We start from the raw sequence: 18,491 nt of genomic DNA on the forward strand, positions 1-18,491 counted from the left end.
TCTTTCGGGTCCCGAGAGGTATGCTTTCACTCGAACCCTTCACAAAAGATCGGGGTCGGTCGACGGTGCAACCCACAAGAGGATCCCACCAATCAGCATCCTTGCGGGTTTACTCGCCCGTTGACTCGCACACATGTCAGACTCCTTGGTCCGTGTTTCAAGACGGGTAGAATGGGGAGCCCACAGGCCGACGCCAGGAGCACTCAAGTGCCGAAGCACGCAAAAACAGCGCGCGCTGCCGTCCACAATCGTGATGATGACGTCTCCGCGAGCATTTCAACAGCCCAAGCTTGGGCCATCATCCCAATCCGCGTCGGTCGATGTCCTGAGTCGATTGGCGGACCGGCACAAACCGTTCCACATCCGACCGAGACACATCGACAGCCCCCATCCGCTTCCCTCCCGACAATTTCAAGCACTCTTTGACTCTCTTCTAAAAGTCCTTTTCATCTTTCCCTTGTGGTACTTGTTCACTATCGGTCTCTCGCCAATATTTAGCCGTAGACGGAATTTACCGCCCGATTGGGGCTGCATTCCCAAACAACCCGACTCGCCGACAACGCCTCGTGATGCGACACTGTCTGAGCACAACGGGGCTCTCACCCTCTCCGACGCCCCCCTTCCAGGTGACATGGGCCCGGTCCGCCGCTGAGGACGCTTCTCAAGACTACAATTCGAACGCCGATGGCGACCGATTCTCATGGTGGGCTTATCCCGGTTCGCTCGCCGTTACTAAGGGAATCCTTGTTAGTTTCTTTTCCTCCGCTTATTGATATGCTTAAATTCAGCGTGTAGCCCCGTCTGACATGAGGTCTCATCACGAGCGTTTGGAAGCGCAAATGGGTACAAGAGGCCAAAATTCAATAGGGCAGCGCATGATTGGTCTCGTGCGACACACAACCACCATCTATCATGGCACACCCTGCCATGGTCTCAATTTTCAACCAACCATGAGACAAAGAAGCTCACGGGAAGCCATCATTCACCCAGCACAACACCTACGAGTAGGAAATCGGCAATGGGCTTCGATATGTGACACCCAGGCAGACGTGCCCTCAACCTAATGGCATCGGGCGCAACTTGCGTTCAAAGACTCGATGGTTCACGGGATTCTGCAATTCACACCAAGTATCGCATTTCGCTACGTTCTTCATCGATGCAAGAGCCTAGATATCCGTTGCCGAGAGTCATTCTATATTTCATGTGTCAAAAACACAACCCGCACGAAAACCGTCTCCGGTTCCATGCAGGTGCGCACATAACAAAGTTTTAATTCCTTGACGCATTCAGCGTCGGAGTTTGAGTTTTGGCGCAGAGGAGAACACACTTGGGTGTCCCTCTTCGAACCGGAGTTAGGCCGAGGTGTTCAACACCCCCAAGCCAACCCTGTGTGTTCAAACTGATTCACATGTTGGACTACATGTAAGGCATCGACAATGATCCTTCCATAGATTAACCTACGGAAACCTTGTTACGAGTTCTCATAAGGTTCAGTGGACTTCTCACAACGTCGCGGGCAGCGAACCGCCCACGTCGCCGCAATCCGAACACTTCACCGGACCATTCAATCGGTAGGAGCGACGGGCGGTGTGTACAAAGGGCAGGGACGTAGTCAACGCGAGCTGATGACTCGCGCTTACTAGGAATTCCTCGTTTAAGACCAACAATTGCAATGATCTATCCCCATCACGATGAAATTTCAAAGATTACCCAGGCCTGTCAGCCAAGGCTATAGACTCGTTGAATACATCAGTGTAGCCCAGAACATCTAAGGGCATCAAATACCTGTTATTGCCTCAAACTTCTGTGGCCTAAGCAGCCATAGTCCCTCTAAGAAGTTGGTCGTGGAGGGTTACCTCCACATAGCTATTTAGCAGGCTGAGGTCTCGTTCGTTAACGAAATTAAACAAACAAATCACTGCACCAACTAAGAACGGCGGTGCACCACCACCCATAGAATCAAGAAAGAGCTCTCAGTCTGTCAATCCTTACTATGTCTGGACCTGGTAAGTTTCCCCGTGTTGAGTCAAATTATGCCGCAGGCTCCACTCCTGATTTTTGGAAGATACGCATGCAAGCATATCTTGAGGCACAACGAGATGATATATGGGATGCAGTAGAAAATGGTCCCTATGTTCCAAAAACAGTCATCAACAATAAAGAAGAAATAAAGATAAAAGCCTCATGGACAGATGATGAAAAAAGGAAAGTGTTGTTTGATAAAAAGGCCAAAAACATGTTACAATCGACACTTGGAATGGACGAATTTTTCCGTATATCTCATTGCAAAATAGCTAAAGAAATCCAGGATACACTTGAAGTAACACATGAAGGAACTATTGAGGTAAAACGTTCCAAACTCAACACATTATCTTAAGAATTTGAATTATTTCGAATGCAGCCCAGAGAATCTATTCTGGACTTGCAAAAAAGATTTTCTCATCTGACCAACCACTTGACGGCGCTTGGAAAAATCTTCACTAATGATGAATTGAACCTTAAAGTTCTGAGGTCATTAACAAGGGCATGGCAACCTAAAGTAACGGCAATTTCTGAAAAGAAAAGCATATCAAAGATGTCTCTTTCTGCACTTTTCGAAAAACTTCAAGAACATGAAATTGAACTTGAAAGGCTAGAACAAAATGAAATTCATGAAAACAAACCAAAGAGCATTGCCTTAAAAGCGGAGTCAAAAGAGAAATTCTATGATGAGAATTCTGATGAAGATGAGAACATCACCTCCCTTGTAAAGAAATTTGGTAAGTTCCTTCAAAATGATAAAACTTATAGAATTGGAAAGAAAAGAAAAACTTTCAGGGAAAAGGATGTCTCCACTTCGAATCAAAACTTCACTTGTTTTGAGTGTGGCAAGCAAGGACACATAAAAGCAGAGTGCCCAAATATTAAGAAAAGTGCTCACAAGATGAAAGAATCCAAAAAGGCCTATATAGCATGGGAGGACAGTGAAGTCAGTTCATCTTCGGAGTCGGAAAGTGACGAATGTACAAATGTTGCATTGATGGCATCACACCAATTCGACGAAGAAGAGGTTAGTAACAAAGACTCTTCTCATAATAATGATAATAATAGTGAATTATTTATTGAGTATAATGATGCTCAAAATGTAATTAAAGAATTACTTATGGAATGTAAAAATATGTTCAAAATAGTGTCAACTCAAAAGAAACAAATTTCATCTCTTATTTGTGGAACCCAAAATACAATTATAAATTTTGGAGAAGAATTCTATAAGGGTCTCTTGGTCCTCGATTTCATCTGGTCGGCAATTTTTGTACCACCCGATAAAAATAGATCGAAAATCGTATTTTCGAACCAAACGATGGCTACTGTTTGCAATAAGACGTGGAACCGGAAACACAATTATAAATTTTTGAGAAGAATGTTATAATGGTCTCGCGGTTCTCGATTTCATCTGGACTTTTCAGGCGATTTTCGTATCAACCACCAAATATAGACCGAAATCCTTCTTTTCGAAAAAGACGATGGCTTGTGTTTGAAATCTGATGCGGAACCTGAAACATAGTTTTAAATTTCGAAGAAGAAATCTATAAGGGTCTCCTAGTCCTTGATTTCATCTGTTCTTTTTGGACAAGAAGATGGCTTGTGTTTGAAATCTGACGTGGAAACCGATACACAGTTATAAATTTAGGAGAAGAATGCTATAAGAGTCTCCTGCTCCTCGATTTCATCTGGACTTTTCGGGCTATTTTCGTATCCCTCAAAAGAAATGGACCAAAATCTGTATTTTCGGACATGACGATGGCTAGTAATTGAAATCTGACGCGAAACTCGAAAGACAGTTATTAATTTTGGAGAAGAATGTTAAAAGGGTTTGCTGGTCCTCGATTTCATCTGAACTTTTCGGGGAATTTTTGTACCACCCGACTAAAATGGACGGAAATCTGTATTTTCGAACAAGAAGATGGGTAGTGTTTGAAATCTGATGCATAACATGAAACATAATTATAAATTTTGGAGCAGAATGCTATAAGAGTCTCTTGGTCCTCGATTTCATCTGGAATTTTCGGGCGATAGTCGTAACACCCAACAAAAATGGACCAAAATCTGTAGTTTCATACCAAACGATGTGGAACCCGAAACACAATTATAAATTTAGGAGAAGAATGCTATTAGGGAGAAACACACCCAACAAGAATACTGGTCCTCATTTTCATCTAGACTTTCCGGGAGATTTCCGTACAACACGACAAAAATGGAACGAATTCCGAATTTTAGTACAACACGATGGCTAGTGTAGGAAATTTGATGCGATACCCGAAACACAATTATAAATTGAGGAAAAGAATTCTATAAGGGTTTCCTGGTCCTCGATTTCATTTACCCGACAAAAATATACCGAAAATTGTATTTTTGGACTAGACGATGGCTAGTTTTTGAAATCAAGTGTGGAACCCGAAACACATTTATAAATTTTGGAGAAGAATGCTATAACCGTCTCCCGGTCTTCGATTTCATCTGGATTTTTCAGGCGATTTTTGAAACACCCGACTAAAATGGACCGAAATCCGTAATTTTGAACAAGACGATGGCTAGTGTTTGAAATCTGACGCGGAACCCGAAATACAGTTATGAATTTTGGAGAATAATTCTATGAGGGTCTCCCGGTGCTTGATTTCATATGGACTTTTCGGGTGATTTTGATACCACCTAACTAAAATGGACCGAAATCCGTATTTTGAAAGAAGACGGTGGCTATTGTTTGAAATTTGACGCGGAACCTGAAATACAGTTATAAATTTTTTAGAAGAATGCTATGAGGGTCTCCTGGTCCACGATTTCATCTAGAATTTTCGGGCAATTTTCATACCACCCGACTAAAATGGACCGAAATCCGTATTTTTAGACTAGACTATGGCTAGTGTTTGAATTCTAGCGCATAACCCGTAACATAATTATAAATTTTGGAGAAGAATGCTATAAGGGTGTCCAGGTCCTCGATTTCATCTGGACCTTTCGGGCGATTACGTACCACCTAACTAAAATGGACCGAAATCCATATTGCTTGAAATCTGACACTGAACCCGTAACACATTCATAAATTTAGGAGAAGAATGCTATAAGGGTCTCTCGGTCCTCCATTTCATCTGGACTTTTCGGAAGATTTTCGTACCCGTTGACAAAAATGGACAGAAATCCATATATTCGTACAAAACGATGTTTAGTGTTTGAAATCTAATGCGGAACCCTAAACACAATTATACGTTTTAGAGAAGAATTCCATAAGGGTCTCCTGGTCCTCGATTTCAGACGATGGCTATTTTTAGAAATCAAGCGCGGAACCGGAAAAATAGTTAAAATTTTTGGAGAAGAATGCTAGAAGGATCTCCCAGTCCTCGATTTCATCCTGACTTTTCGGGCGATTTTCGCACCACAAGACAAAAATCATCCGAAATCCATATTTTCGGACCAAACGATGTTTAGTGTTTGAAATTTGATGCAAAACCCGAAAAATAGTTATAAATTTTGGAGTAGAATACTATAAGGGTTTCCCGGTCCTCGATTTCATCTGGACTTTTTAGGCGATTTTTTTACCAACCACCAAAAATGGACCGAAACTCGTATTTTCAGACAAGAAGTTGGCTAGTTTTTAAAATCTAACGCGGAATCCGAAACACATTTATAAATTTAGGAGAAGCATGCCATAAGAGTCTCATGATCCTCGATTTCATATGGAAGTTTTTGGCAATTTATGTACCCCTCAACAAAAATAGACCAAAATCTGTATTTTCGAACCAGACGATGGCTAGTGTTTGAAATCTGGCGCGAAACCCAAAACACAATTATCAATTTCTGAGAAGAATGCTATAAGGTTCTCATGGTCCTCGATTTCATCTGGACTTTTCGGGCAATTTTCGTACCACCCGACTAAAATGCACCGAAATCCGTATTTTCGAACAAGACGATGGCTAGTGCTTGAAATTTGACACTGAAGCACAGTTATAAATTTAGGAGAAGAATGCTATAAGGGTCTCTCGGTCCCCGATTTCATTTGGACTTTTTGGGAGATTTTCTTACCCCTCGACAAAATGGACCGAAATCCGTATTTCCGTACATGACGATGGCTAGTGTTTGAATCTGATGCGGAACCCGAAACACAATTATAAATTTTGGAGAAGAATGCTATAAGGGTTTCCTGGTCCTCGATTTCATCTGGTCTTTTTGGGCAATTTTTGTACCACACGAGAAATTTATACCAAAAGTCGTATTTTTGGACCTTTACGATGGCTATTGTTTGAAATCAGGCACCAAACCCGAGATACCGTTATAAATTTTGGAGAAGAATGCTAAAAGGGTCTCTCGGTCCTCGATTTCACGTTGACTTTTCAGGAGATTTTCTTACCCCTCGACAAAAATGGACCAAAATATGTATATTAAGACTAGACTATGGCTAGTGTTTGAAACCTGGCGCAGAATCCGTAACACAGTTATAACTTTTGGAGAAGAATGATATAAGTGTCTCCCGGTCCTCGATTTCGTATGGAGTTTTCACGCGATTTTCGTTCCACCCAACAAAAATGGACCGAATTTCGAATTTTCAGACCAGACAAACGGTAGTGTTTGAAATTTGACGCGAAACCTGAAGCACAGTTATAAATTTTGGAGAAGAATGTTATAAGGGTCTCCCGAAACTCGATTTCTTCTGATCTTTTCGGGCAATTTTCGTAGCAACCAACAAAAATGGATCGAAATCCGTATTTTCGAAAATAACGATGGCTAGTATTTGAAATCTGACACGGAACCTGAAACACAGTTATAAATTTAGGAAAAGAATGTTATAAGGGTCTCCTAGTCCTCGATTTCATCTGGTCTTTTCGGGCTATTTTCAAACCACCCGACAAAATTGGACTGAAACTCGTATTTTCGGACCTGACAGTGGCTAGCCATTGAAATCTAATGCGGAACCCGTATCACAGTTATAAATTTTGGAGAAGAATCCTATAAGGGTCTCCCGATCCTCGATTTTATCTGGACTTTTCTGGCGATTTTCATACCACCCGACAAAAATGGAACGATATCCGTATTCTCGGACCAGACGATGGCCAATGTATGAAATTTGATGCGGAACCCGAAAAACAATTATAAATTTTGGAGAAGAATGCTATAAGGGTCTCCCGGCCCTCAATTTCATTTGGACTTTTCAGGCGATTTTCTTACCCATTAACAAAAATGGGTCGAAATCCGTATTTTAGAACAAGACGACGGCTAGTGTTTGGAATGTGGCACGGAACCTGAAACAGAGTTATAAATTTTGGAGAAGAATGCTATAAGGGTCTCCTAGTCCTCGATTTCATCTGGTCTTTTCAGGAGATTTACGTACCACCCGACAAAAATGGACCGCAACTCGTATTTTCGGACAAGACGTTGGCTAGTGTTTAAAATCTGACGCGGAATCTGAAACATTGCTATAAATTTAGGGGAAGAATGCTACAAAAATCTCCTGCTCCTTGATTTCATCTAGATGTTTCAGGCAACTTTCGTACCCCTCAACAAAAAAGGACCAAAATATGAATTGTCGGACCAGACGATTCCTACTGTTTGAAGTCTAACGCGAAACCCGAAACACGGTTAAAATTTAAGAGAAGAATGCTCTAAGGGTCTCTCGGTCTTTTATTTCATATGGACTTTTCGTACCCCTCGCCAAAAATGGACCGAAATCTGAATTTTTGTATAACACAATGGCTAGTGTTTGAAATGTGATGCGGAACCCAAAACACAATTTTAAATTTTGGAGAAGAATGCTATAAGGGTCTCCTGGTCCTCGATTTCATATTGTCTTTTTGGGCGATTTTTGTACCACCTGACAAAAATAGACCGAAAATCTTATTTTTTGACCTGACGATGGCTATTGTTTGAAATAAAGCGCCGAACCCAAAACACAATTATAAATTTTGGAGAAGAATGCTACAAGGGTCTCCCGGTCCTCAATTTCATCTCGACTTTTCGGAAGATATTCATACCCCTCGACAAAAATGGACCAATATCTGTATTTTCGGACCATACTATGGCTAGTCTTTGAAATCTGGCGCGGAACCCGTAACACATTTATAATTTTTTTAGAAGAATGCTATAAGTGTCTCCCCGTCCTCGATTTCATATGGACTTTTCGGGCGATTTTCGTTCCACTCAACAAAAATGGACCGAAATCTATATTTCCAGACCGAACGATGGCTAATGTTTGAAATTTGACGCGGAACCCGAAGCACAATTATAAATTTTTGAGAAGAATGCTATAAGGGTATCCCTGTCCTCGATTTCATTTGGACTTTTCGGGCTATTTTCCTACCAATCTACAAAAATGAACCGAAATCCGTAGTTTCGAACAAGACGATGGCTAGTTTTTGAAATTTGACGTGGAACCCGAAACATAGTTATAAATTTTGGAGAAGAATGCTATGAGGGTCTCCAGGTCCTCGATTTCATCTAGACTTTTCGGGCGATTTTCGTACCACCTGACTAAAATGGACCAAAATCCGTATTTTCGTACAAGAAGAACACTATAAGGGTCTGCTGGTCCTCAATTTCGTTTGGTCTTTTTGGGCGATTTTTGTACCTCCTAACAAAAATAGACCAAAAATTGTATTTTCAAACCAGACGATGGCTAGTGTTTGAAATCAGGTGCGGAACCCAAACCAAGAAGAACGCTATAAGGGTTTTCCGGACATCGATTTCATATGGACTTTTCGGGCTATTTTCGTAGCCCTCGATTTATTAATATTGGAAAATAATGCTATAAGTGTCTTTCGGTCCTCGATTTCCTCTTAGACTTTTCGAGCGATTTTCGTTCCACCTGACAAAAATGGACCGAAATTCGTATTTACAGGCCAGAAGTTGGCTAGTGTTTGAAATTTAATGCGGAACCAGTTACACAATTATAAATTTTGGAGAAGAACGCTATAAGGGTCTCCTGGTTTTCGATTTCATCTTGTTTTTTTGGCAGACTTTTGTACCACACGACAAAAATAAACTGAAAAACGTATTTTCGGACCAAACCATGGCTATTGTTTGAACTCAGCACGAAGCCGGAAACACAGTTATAAATTTTGGAGAAGAATGGTATAAGGGTCTCCCGGTCTTCGATTTCATCTAGACTTTTCGTGTGATTTTCGTACTATTCTACAAAAATCGACCAAAATCTGTATTTTCGGACCAGACTATGGCTAGTGTTTGAAATCTAGCGTAGAACCTGTAACACAGTTATAAATTTTGGAGAAGAATGCTATAAGTATCTTCACGTTCTCGATTTCATTTGGAGTTTTCTCCCGATTTTTGTACTACATGACAAAAATAGACAGAAACTCGTATTTTTGAACCAGACGATAGCTACTGTTTAAAATTTGATGCAGAATCCGAAACTCAATTATAAATTTAGGAGAAGAATACTATAAGAGTCTCCCGCTCCTCGATTTTATCTTGATTTTCGTGCAATTTTCATACCCCTCAACTAAAAATCGACCAAAATATGTATTTTCGGACCCGACAATGGCTAGTGTTTGAAATTTAACACGAAACCCGATATACAGTTACAAATTTTGGAGAAGAATGTTAGAAAGGGTTTCCCGGTCCTAGATTTTATCTGGACTTTTTGGGCTATTTTCGTAGCACATAACTAAAATGGACCGAAATCCGTATTTTCGGACCAGACGATGGCTAGTGCTTGAAATCTAACACGGAACCCGAAACACAGTGATAAATTTTGGCGAAGAATGCTATAAGGGTCTCCAAGTCCTCGATTTCGTTTGGGGTTTTTGGCCGATTTTCTTACCACCGAACAAAAATGGACTGAAATTTGTATTTTCGGACCAAACGATGAGTAGTGTTTGAAATCTGATGCGAAACACGAAACTCATTTATAAATTTAGGAGCAGAATTCTATAAGGGTCTCTCGGACCTCGATTTAATCTTATCTTTTCGGGCGATTTTCGTACCACCCGAATTAAATGGACAAAAATATGTGTTTTCAGACCAGACGATGGCTAGTGTTTGAAATCTGTCGCGGAACCCGAAACACAATTATAAATTTTGGAGAAAAATGTTATAAGGGTCTCCCGGTCCTCGATTTGATCTGGACCTTTCGGGTGATTTTCGTAACACCCTAAAGAAATGGACAAAAATATGTAGTTTCATACCAAACGATGGCTAGTGTTTGAAATGTGACCCAGAACCTAAAACACAATTATAATTTTAGGAGAAGAATGTAATAACGGTCTCCTGGTCCTCGATTTCATGTGGTCTTTTCGGTTGATTTTCTTACCACCCGACAAAAATGGACATAAATTCGTATTTTCGGACCAGCTGATTGCAAGTGTTTGAAATCTAACGCGAAACCCGAAACACAGTTATAAATTTAGGAGAAGAGTGCTATAAGGGTATTTCGGTCCTCGAATTCATCTGGACTTTTCGGGAGATTTTACGTACTACCCAACTAAAATTGAGCGAAATCCATATTTTCGAACAAGACGATGGCTAGTGTTTGAAATCTGACGCGGAACCCGAAATACAGTTATAAATTTAGAAGAAGAATACGATAAGTGTCTCTTGGTCGTTGGTTTCTTCTAGACTTTTCTGGCGATTTTCTTACCACCCGACAAAAATGGTCCAAAATCCGTATTTTCAAACAAGACAATGGCTAGTTTGTGAAATCTGGCTCAGAACCAAAACACAGTTATAAAATTTGCTGAAAAATTCTATAAGGGTGTCCAGGTCCTCGATTTCATCTGGACTTTTCATGCAATTTTCGTATCATCCGTCAAAAATTGATCGAAATCCGTATTTTCAAACAAGACGATGGCTAGTCTCTAAAATTTGACGCGGAACTCGAAGCACAGTTATAAGTTTAAGAGAAGAATGCTATAAGGGTCTCCCGGTGCTCGATTTCATTTGGTCTTTTCGGGGATATTTTGTACCACCCGACAAAAATGGACCGAAATTTGTAATTTCGGACCAGAAGAGGGCTAGTGTTTGAAATTTGACGCTGAACCCGAAACACAATTATAAATTTAGGAGAATAATGCTATAAGGGTCTCACAGTCCGCGGTTCCTTTTGGAAATTTAGGTGAATTTTCGTACCACCTGACAAAAATGGAATGAAACACGTATTTTCAGACCAGACGATGGCTAGTGTTTGAAATCTGATTCAGAAACCGAAACCTAGTTATAAATATAGGAGAAGAATGCTATAAGGGTCTCCTGGTCCTTGATATCATCAAGACTTTTCAGGTGATTTTCGTACCACTGGAAAAAAATAGACCGAAATTCATATTTTCGAACTAGACGATGACTTGTGTTTGAATTCTGACGCGGAACCCGGAACACAGTTATTAATTTCGGAGAAAAATGCAAAAGGGTCTCCGGTTCACGATTTCATTTGGACCTTTTAAGCGAGTTTCGTACCATCATACAAAAATTGATCGAAATTCGTATTTTGGAACCGGACAATGCCTAGTGTTTTAAATCTGACGCGGAACCTAAAACTCGGTTATAAATTTAGAAGAAGAATGCTATAAGAGTCTCCTGCTCCTCGATTTCCTCTGGTCTTTTCGGGCAATTTTCGTACCCCCCGACAAAAATGGACCAAAATCTGTATTTTCGGACCAGATGATGGCTAGTGTTTGAAATTTGAAGCGGAACACGAAACACAAATATAAATTTTGGAGAAGAATGTTATATGGGTCTCGTGGTCCTCGATTTCATCTGGTCTTTTCGGGCGATTTTAGTACCACTCAACAAAAATGGACCGAAATTTGTATTTTCGGACTAGACGATGGCTAGTGTTTAAAATCTGATGCGGAACTCGAAACCCAATTATAAATATTGAAGAAGAATGTTGTAAGGCTCTCCCGGTGCTCGATTTCATATGGACTTTTCCTGCGATTTAATATTGAAGAAAATATTGGTGCGGAACCCGAAACCTAGTTATAAATTTTTTAGAAGAATGCTATAAGGGTTTCTCGGTCCTCAATTTCATCTGGACTTTTCGGGCGATTTTCGTACCACCAGACTATAATGGAGCGAAATCCGTATTTTCGAACAAGACGATGGGTAGTGTTTGAAATCTGACGGGAACCCAAAACACAGTTATAAATTTAGAAGAACAATGTTATAATGGTCTCTCTGTCCTCGATTTCATATGGACTTTTCATACGATTTTTGTACCCTTCGAAAAAAATGGACCAAATTCTATATTTTCAAACTTGAAGATGGCTAGTTTTTGAAGTCTGGCGCAAAACCTAAATACATTTATAAATTTTTTAGAAGAATGCTATCCGGGTCTCCCGATCCTCAATTTCATCAGGACGTTTTGGGCGATTTTCGTACCACCCAACCAAAATTGACCGATATCCGTATTTTAGAACAAGACGATGGCTTAAGTTTGAAATCTGATGTGGAACCCGAAACACAGTTATACATTTAGTAGAAGAATGTTATAAGGGTCTCCTGGTCCTCGATTTCATCTGTTCTTTTCAGACGATTTTCGTACCACCCAACAAAAATGGACTTAAATTTGTATCAGACGATGGCTAGTGTTTAAAATATGATGCGGAACTCGAAACCCAATTATAAATATTGAAGAAGAATGTTGTAAGGCTCTCCCGGTGCTCGATTAGATCTGGACTTTTCGGGCCCGACAAAAACTAACCGAAATCCGTATTTTCGGACCAGACGATGGCTAGTGTATGAAATTTCACGCGAAACCCAAAACACAGTTATAAATTTATGAGAAGAATGCTATAAGGGTCTCCTGGTCCTCGATTCCATCGGGACTTATCGGGCGATTTTCGTACCAACCGAAAAAAATGGACCGAAATCCGTATTTTCGAACAAGACGATGGTTAGTGTATGTGTCTTACGCGGAACCCGAAACACAGTTATAAATTTAGGAGAAGAATGCTATAAGGATCTCCTTGTCCTCGATTTCATCTAGTCTTTTTGGGAGATTTTCGTACCAATTGACAAAAATGGACAAAAATTTGTAATTTAGGACTAGACGATGGCTAGTGTTTGAAATCTGACGCGTAACCTAAAAACAAAGTTATAAATTTAGGAGAGAATGCTATAAGGGTCTCTAGGTCCTCGGTTCCATTCGGAATTTTTGGTTAATTTTCGTACCACCTGACAAAAATGGACCGAAAGTAGTATTTTCGGAAACACGATGGGTAGGGTATGAAATCTGGCACAGAATTCAAAACATAGTTATAAATCTCATAGAAGAATGCTATAAGGGTCTCCCGGTCCTCGATTTCATCTGGACTTTTCGGGCGATTTTCGTACAACCCGACAAAAATGGAAATAAATCCGTATTTTCGAACCAGACGATGGCTAGTGTTTGAAATTTGACGTGGAACGAAAACATAGTTATAAATTTACGAGAAGAATGCTATAAGGGCCTCCCGGTCCTCGATTTCATCTGGATTTTTCAAGCGAGTTTCGTACCAACCGACAAAAGTGGACCGAAAGCCGTATTTTCGAACAAGACGATGGCTCGTGTACAAAATTTGACGCAGAACCCGAAACACATTCATAAATTTATGAGAAGAATCCTATAAGGGTCTCCTGGTCCTCGATTTCATCTAGTCTTTTTAGGCGATTTTTGTACCACACAATAGATATGGACCGAAATTCGTAATTTCGGACGAGGCGGTGGCTAATGTTTGAAATCTGACGCGGAACCCGAAAAACAGCTATAAATTTAGGTGAATTTTCCATCTGGACTTTTGGGTGAATTTTCCACGGTCATCAGTTCCATCTGGACTTTTGGGTGAATTTTCGTACCACCTGACAAAAATGGATCAAAAGACGTATATTTGGACCAGAGATGGCGAGTGATTGATATCTGACCCGGAACCCGAAACACGGTTATAAATTTATGGAAGAATGCAATAATGGTGTCCCGGTCCTCGATTTCATCTGGACTTTTCATGCGATTTTCCTACCAACCGACAAAAATGGACCGAAATCCGTATTTTCGAACAAGACGATCACTAGTGTTTGAAATTTCACGCGGAACCCTAAACACATTTATAAATTTAGGAGAAGAAAGCTATATGGTTCTCACGGTCTTTGGTTTCACCTAGACTTTTCGGTGAATTTTCGTACCACTTGACAAAAATGGACCGAAAGACGTATTTTCGAACCAGATGGTGGCTAGTGTCTGTTATATGACCTGGAACGCGAAACACATTTATAAATTTAGGAGAAGAATGTTATAAGGGTCTCCTAGTCCTCGATTTCATGTAGACTTTTTAGGACATTTTTGTACCACTCGAGAAAAATGGACTGAAATCCGTATTTTCGTACAAGACCATGGCTAGTTATTGAAATTTGATGCGGAACCCGAAAAACAATTATAAATTTAGGATAAGAATGCTATCAGGGTCTCCTAGTCCTCGATTGCATCTGGTCTATTCGTGCGATTTTCGTACCACCCAACAAAAATCGACCGAAATCCATATTTTCGAACATGACGATGGCAAACGTTATAAATTTGACCAGGAACCCGAAACACAGTTATAAATTTAGGAGAAGAATGCTATAAGGGTCTCCCGGTTCTCGATTTCATCTGGTCTTTTCTGGTGATTTTCGTACCACCCGATAAAAATGGACCGAAATTCGTATTTTCGGACCAGACGACTGCTAGTGTTTAAAATCTGACGCGAAACCCGAAACACAGTGATAAATTTAGGAGAAGAATGCTATAAGGATCTCCTGGTCCTCGATTTCATCTGGTCTTTTTGGGAGATTTTCGTACCACCCGACAAAAATGAACCGAAATTTGTATTTTTCGGACAAGACGATGGCTAGTGTTTGAAATATGGCGCAGAACCTTAAACACATTTATAAATATCAGAGAAGAATGTTATAAGGGTCTCACGGTACTTGATTTCATCTGGACTTTTTGGGCGATTTTCATACTACCCAACTAAAATTGACCGAAAACCGTATTTTTGAACGATACGATGGTTAGTGTTTGAAATCGGGCGCGAAACCCGGAAAACAATTATAAATTTAGAAGAAGAATACGATAAGGGTATCTTGGTCGTTGGTTTCATCTAGACTTTTCGGGCGATTTTCTTACCACCCGACAAAAATGGACCAAAATCCATATTTTCGAACAAGACAATGGCTAGTTTGCGAAATCTGGCTTGGAACCAAAACACAGTTATAAAATTTGGAGAAAAATTCTATAACGGTGTTCAGGTCCTCGATTTCATTTGGACTTTTCGGGCGATTTTCGTACTATTCGACAAAAATGGATCGAAATTCGTATTGTCAAACAAGACGATGGCAAGTGTCTAAAATGTGGCGCGGAACTCGAAACACAGTTATAAATTTAAGAGAAGAATGCTATAAGGGTTTCCCGGTCCTCGATTTCATATGGTCTTTTCGGGGATATTTTGTACCACCCGACAAAAATGGACCGAAATTCGTAATTTCAGACCAGATGAGGGCTAGTGTTTGAAATTTGACGCTGAACCCGAAACACAGTTATGAATTTAGGAGAAGAATGTTATAAGGGTCTCCTGGTTCTCGATTTCATCTGGTCTTTTCGGGTTATTTTCGTACCATCCGACAAAAATGGACCGAAATTCGTATTTTCGGACCAGACGACGGCTAGTGTTTAAAATCTGACGCGTAACCCGAAACACAGGGATAAATTTAGGAGTAGAATGCTATAAGGGTCTCCTGGTCCTCGATTTCATCTCGTCTTTTCGGGAGATTTTCGTACCACCCGACAAAAATGAACCGAAATTTGTATTTTTCGGACAAAACGATGGCTAGTGTTTGAAATCTGGCGCGGAACCTTAAACACATTTATAAATTTCAGAGAAGAATGCTATAAGGGTCTCGTGGTACTTGATTTCATCTGGACTTTTTAGGCGATTTTCATACGACCTAACTAAAATTGACTGAAAACCGTATTTTCGAACAATACGATGGCTAGTGTTTGAAATCTGGCGCGGAACCCGAAACACAGTTATAAATTTAGAAGAAGAATACGATAAGAGTCTCTTGGTCGTTGGTTTCATCTAGATTTTTCGGACGATTTTCTTACCACCCGACAAAAATGGACCAAAATCCATATTTTCGAACAAAACAATGGCTAGTTTGCGAAATCTAGCTCGGAACCAAAACATAGTTATAAAATTTGGAGAAAAATTCTATAAGGGTGTTGAGGTCCTCGATTTCATCTGGACTTTTCGGGCGATTTTCTTATCATTCGACAAAAATGTATCGAAATCCGTATTTTCAAACAAGACGATGGCAAGTGTCTAAAATCTGGCGCGGAACTTGAAACACAGTTATAAATTTAGGAGAAGAATGCTATAAGGGTCTCCTGGTCCTTGATTTCATTTGGTCTTTTCGGGGATATTTGGTATCACCCGACAAAAATGGACCGAAATTCGTAATTTCATACCAGAGGAGGACTAGTGTTTGAAATTTGACGCTGAACCCGAAACACAGTTATAAATTTAGGAGAAGAATGATATAAGGGTCTCACAGTCCTCGGTTCCATCTGGACTTTTAGGTGAATTTTCGAACAACCTGACAAAAATGGACTAAAAGACGTATTTTCGGACCAAATGATGGCTAGTTTTTGAAATCTGACCCGAAACCCGAAACCTAGCTATAAATATAGTAGAAGATTTCTATAAGCGTCTCCTGGTCCTTGATATCATCAAGACTTTTCGAGTGATTTTTGGACCACTGGAAAAAAATAGACCGAAACCTAGTTATAATTTTAGGAGATGAATGCAATAAGGGTCTCCCGGTTCTCGATTTCATTTGGACTTTTCAAGCGATTTTTGTACCATCCTACAAAAATGGACCGAAATTCGTATTTACGAACATGACGATACCTAGTGTTTGAAATTTGACGCGAAACCCGATACACAGTTATAAAATTTTGGAGAAGAATGTTAAAAGGGTATCCCGGTCCTTGATTTTATCTGGACTTTTCGGGCTATTTTCGTAGCACCCAACTAAAATGGACCGAAATCCGTATTTTCGAACAAGACGATGTGTAGTGCTTGAAATCTAACAAAGAAATTGAAACACAATTTTAAATTTTAGAGAAAAATGCTATAAGGGTCTCCATGTCCTCGATTTCATCTGGAGTTTTCGGCCGATTTCCTTACCACTGGACAAAAATGGACTGAAATCCGTATTTTCGGACCAAACGACGAGTAGTGTTTGAAATCTGATGCGGAACACGAAACTCAATTATAAATTTCGGAGAAGAATGCTATAAGGTCTCTCGGACCTCGATTTAATCTTAACGTTTCGGGAGATTTTCGTACCACCCGACTTAAATGGACAAAAATCTGCCTTTTCAGACCTGACGATGGCTAGTGTTTGAAATCTGGCGTGGAACCCGAAACATAGTTATAAATTTTTGTGAAGAATGTTATAAGAGTTTCCTGATCCTCGATTTCATATGGACTTTTCGGGCGATTTTTGTACCACCCAACAAAAATGGACCAAAATCCGTAGTTGCGGACCAAACAATGGCTAGTGTTTGAAATCTAACAAGGAACCCTAAACACATTTATAAATTTAGGAGAAGATTTCTATAAGGGTCTACCGGTCTTCGATTTTGTCTAGACTTTTCGGGCGATTGTCGTACCACCCGAAAAAAATGGAACGAAATCCGTATTTTAGTTCAAGACCATGACTAGTGTTTGAAATATGTTCAAGACCATTGCTATAAGGGTCTCCTAGTCCTCGATTTCATCTGGTCTTTTCGGGCGATTTTTGTACCACCCTACAAAAATAGACCAAAATCTGTATTTTCGAACAAGACGATGGCTAGTGTTTGAAATCTGCACGAAACCTGAAACACAATTATAATTTAGAAGAATAATTCTATCAGGGTCTATCGGTCCTTGATTTCATCTGGACTTTTCGGGCGATTTCGTACCCTTCAACAAAAATGGACCAAAATTTGTATTTTCGGACCACACGACGGGTAGTGTTTAAAATCTGACGCGGAACCCGAAACACATATATGTTGGATTTTGATCCTTTGATTCCTAATTTTGACATAATTAATAATTCAACAATGTTCATACAATACATGATAAATATAATATTTGAATTGAGCAAGATTTCAGGAACAACAATCAAATCCTACACACTTGGAACAGGTTGCTTGAAACACAAGAAATCAACAAAAGTTGACTTTTGACTAAAGCAAATCGATTGGGAAATCGATGTCATAACAAAGGTGTAAGGAAACACAACTGTTTGTGTTGGTATAATCGATTGGGCAATCGACTGACTGAATTAGAAATTGAAAATGCACAAGTCAGTGGCACCCCAGTTTTGAGGGTAATCGATTGACAAATCGATTATACAATTCACAAAGTAAACCTGATTGAAATATATCGATTGGGAAATCGATTGGATAAGTCACAGTGGAAACCCAGTTTTAAGGGTAATCGATTGGCAAA

The 18,491-nt window shown here is 40.0% G+C and overlaps 1 long non-coding RNA gene and 2 other non-coding genes across 3 annotated transcripts in view; 1 reads left to right on the plus strand and 2 right to left on the minus strand.

The window, feature by feature from the left end:
* The window catches only part of LOC113784642 (28S ribosomal RNA), a 3,363-nt gene extending 2,548 nt beyond the window's left edge, over positions 1 to 815 (minus strand). The window contains exon 1 of the ribosomal RNA XR_003470734.1: positions 1 to 815. This exon is cut by the window's left edge and continues 2,548 nt beyond it. This is a non-coding gene — a ribosomal RNA (28S ribosomal RNA).
* The window catches only part of LOC101511537 (uncharacterized), a 6,360-nt gene extending 4,679 nt beyond the window's left edge, over positions 1 to 1,681 (plus strand). Inside the window, exon 2 of the long non-coding RNA XR_001142963.3 lies at positions 1,489 to 1,681. This is a non-coding gene — a long non-coding RNA (uncharacterized lncRNA). The remainder of the gene's footprint in view (positions 1 to 1,488) is intronic.
* On the minus strand, positions 1,034 to 1,189 carry LOC113784643 (5.8S ribosomal RNA). Its single transcript, XR_003470735.1, has one exon. It is a non-coding gene; the product is annotated as a 5.8S ribosomal RNA (ribosomal RNA).
* Positions 1,682 to 18,491: the final 16,810 nt, after the last annotated feature.

The sequence above is a fragment of the Cicer arietinum genome, chromosome 3 (genome assembly GCF_000331145.2).
Source record: "Cicer arietinum cultivar CDC Frontier isolate Library 1 chromosome 3, Cicar.CDCFrontier_v2.0, whole genome shotgun sequence".
NCBI lineage: Eukaryota > Viridiplantae > Streptophyta > Magnoliopsida > Fabales > Fabaceae > Cicer > Cicer arietinum.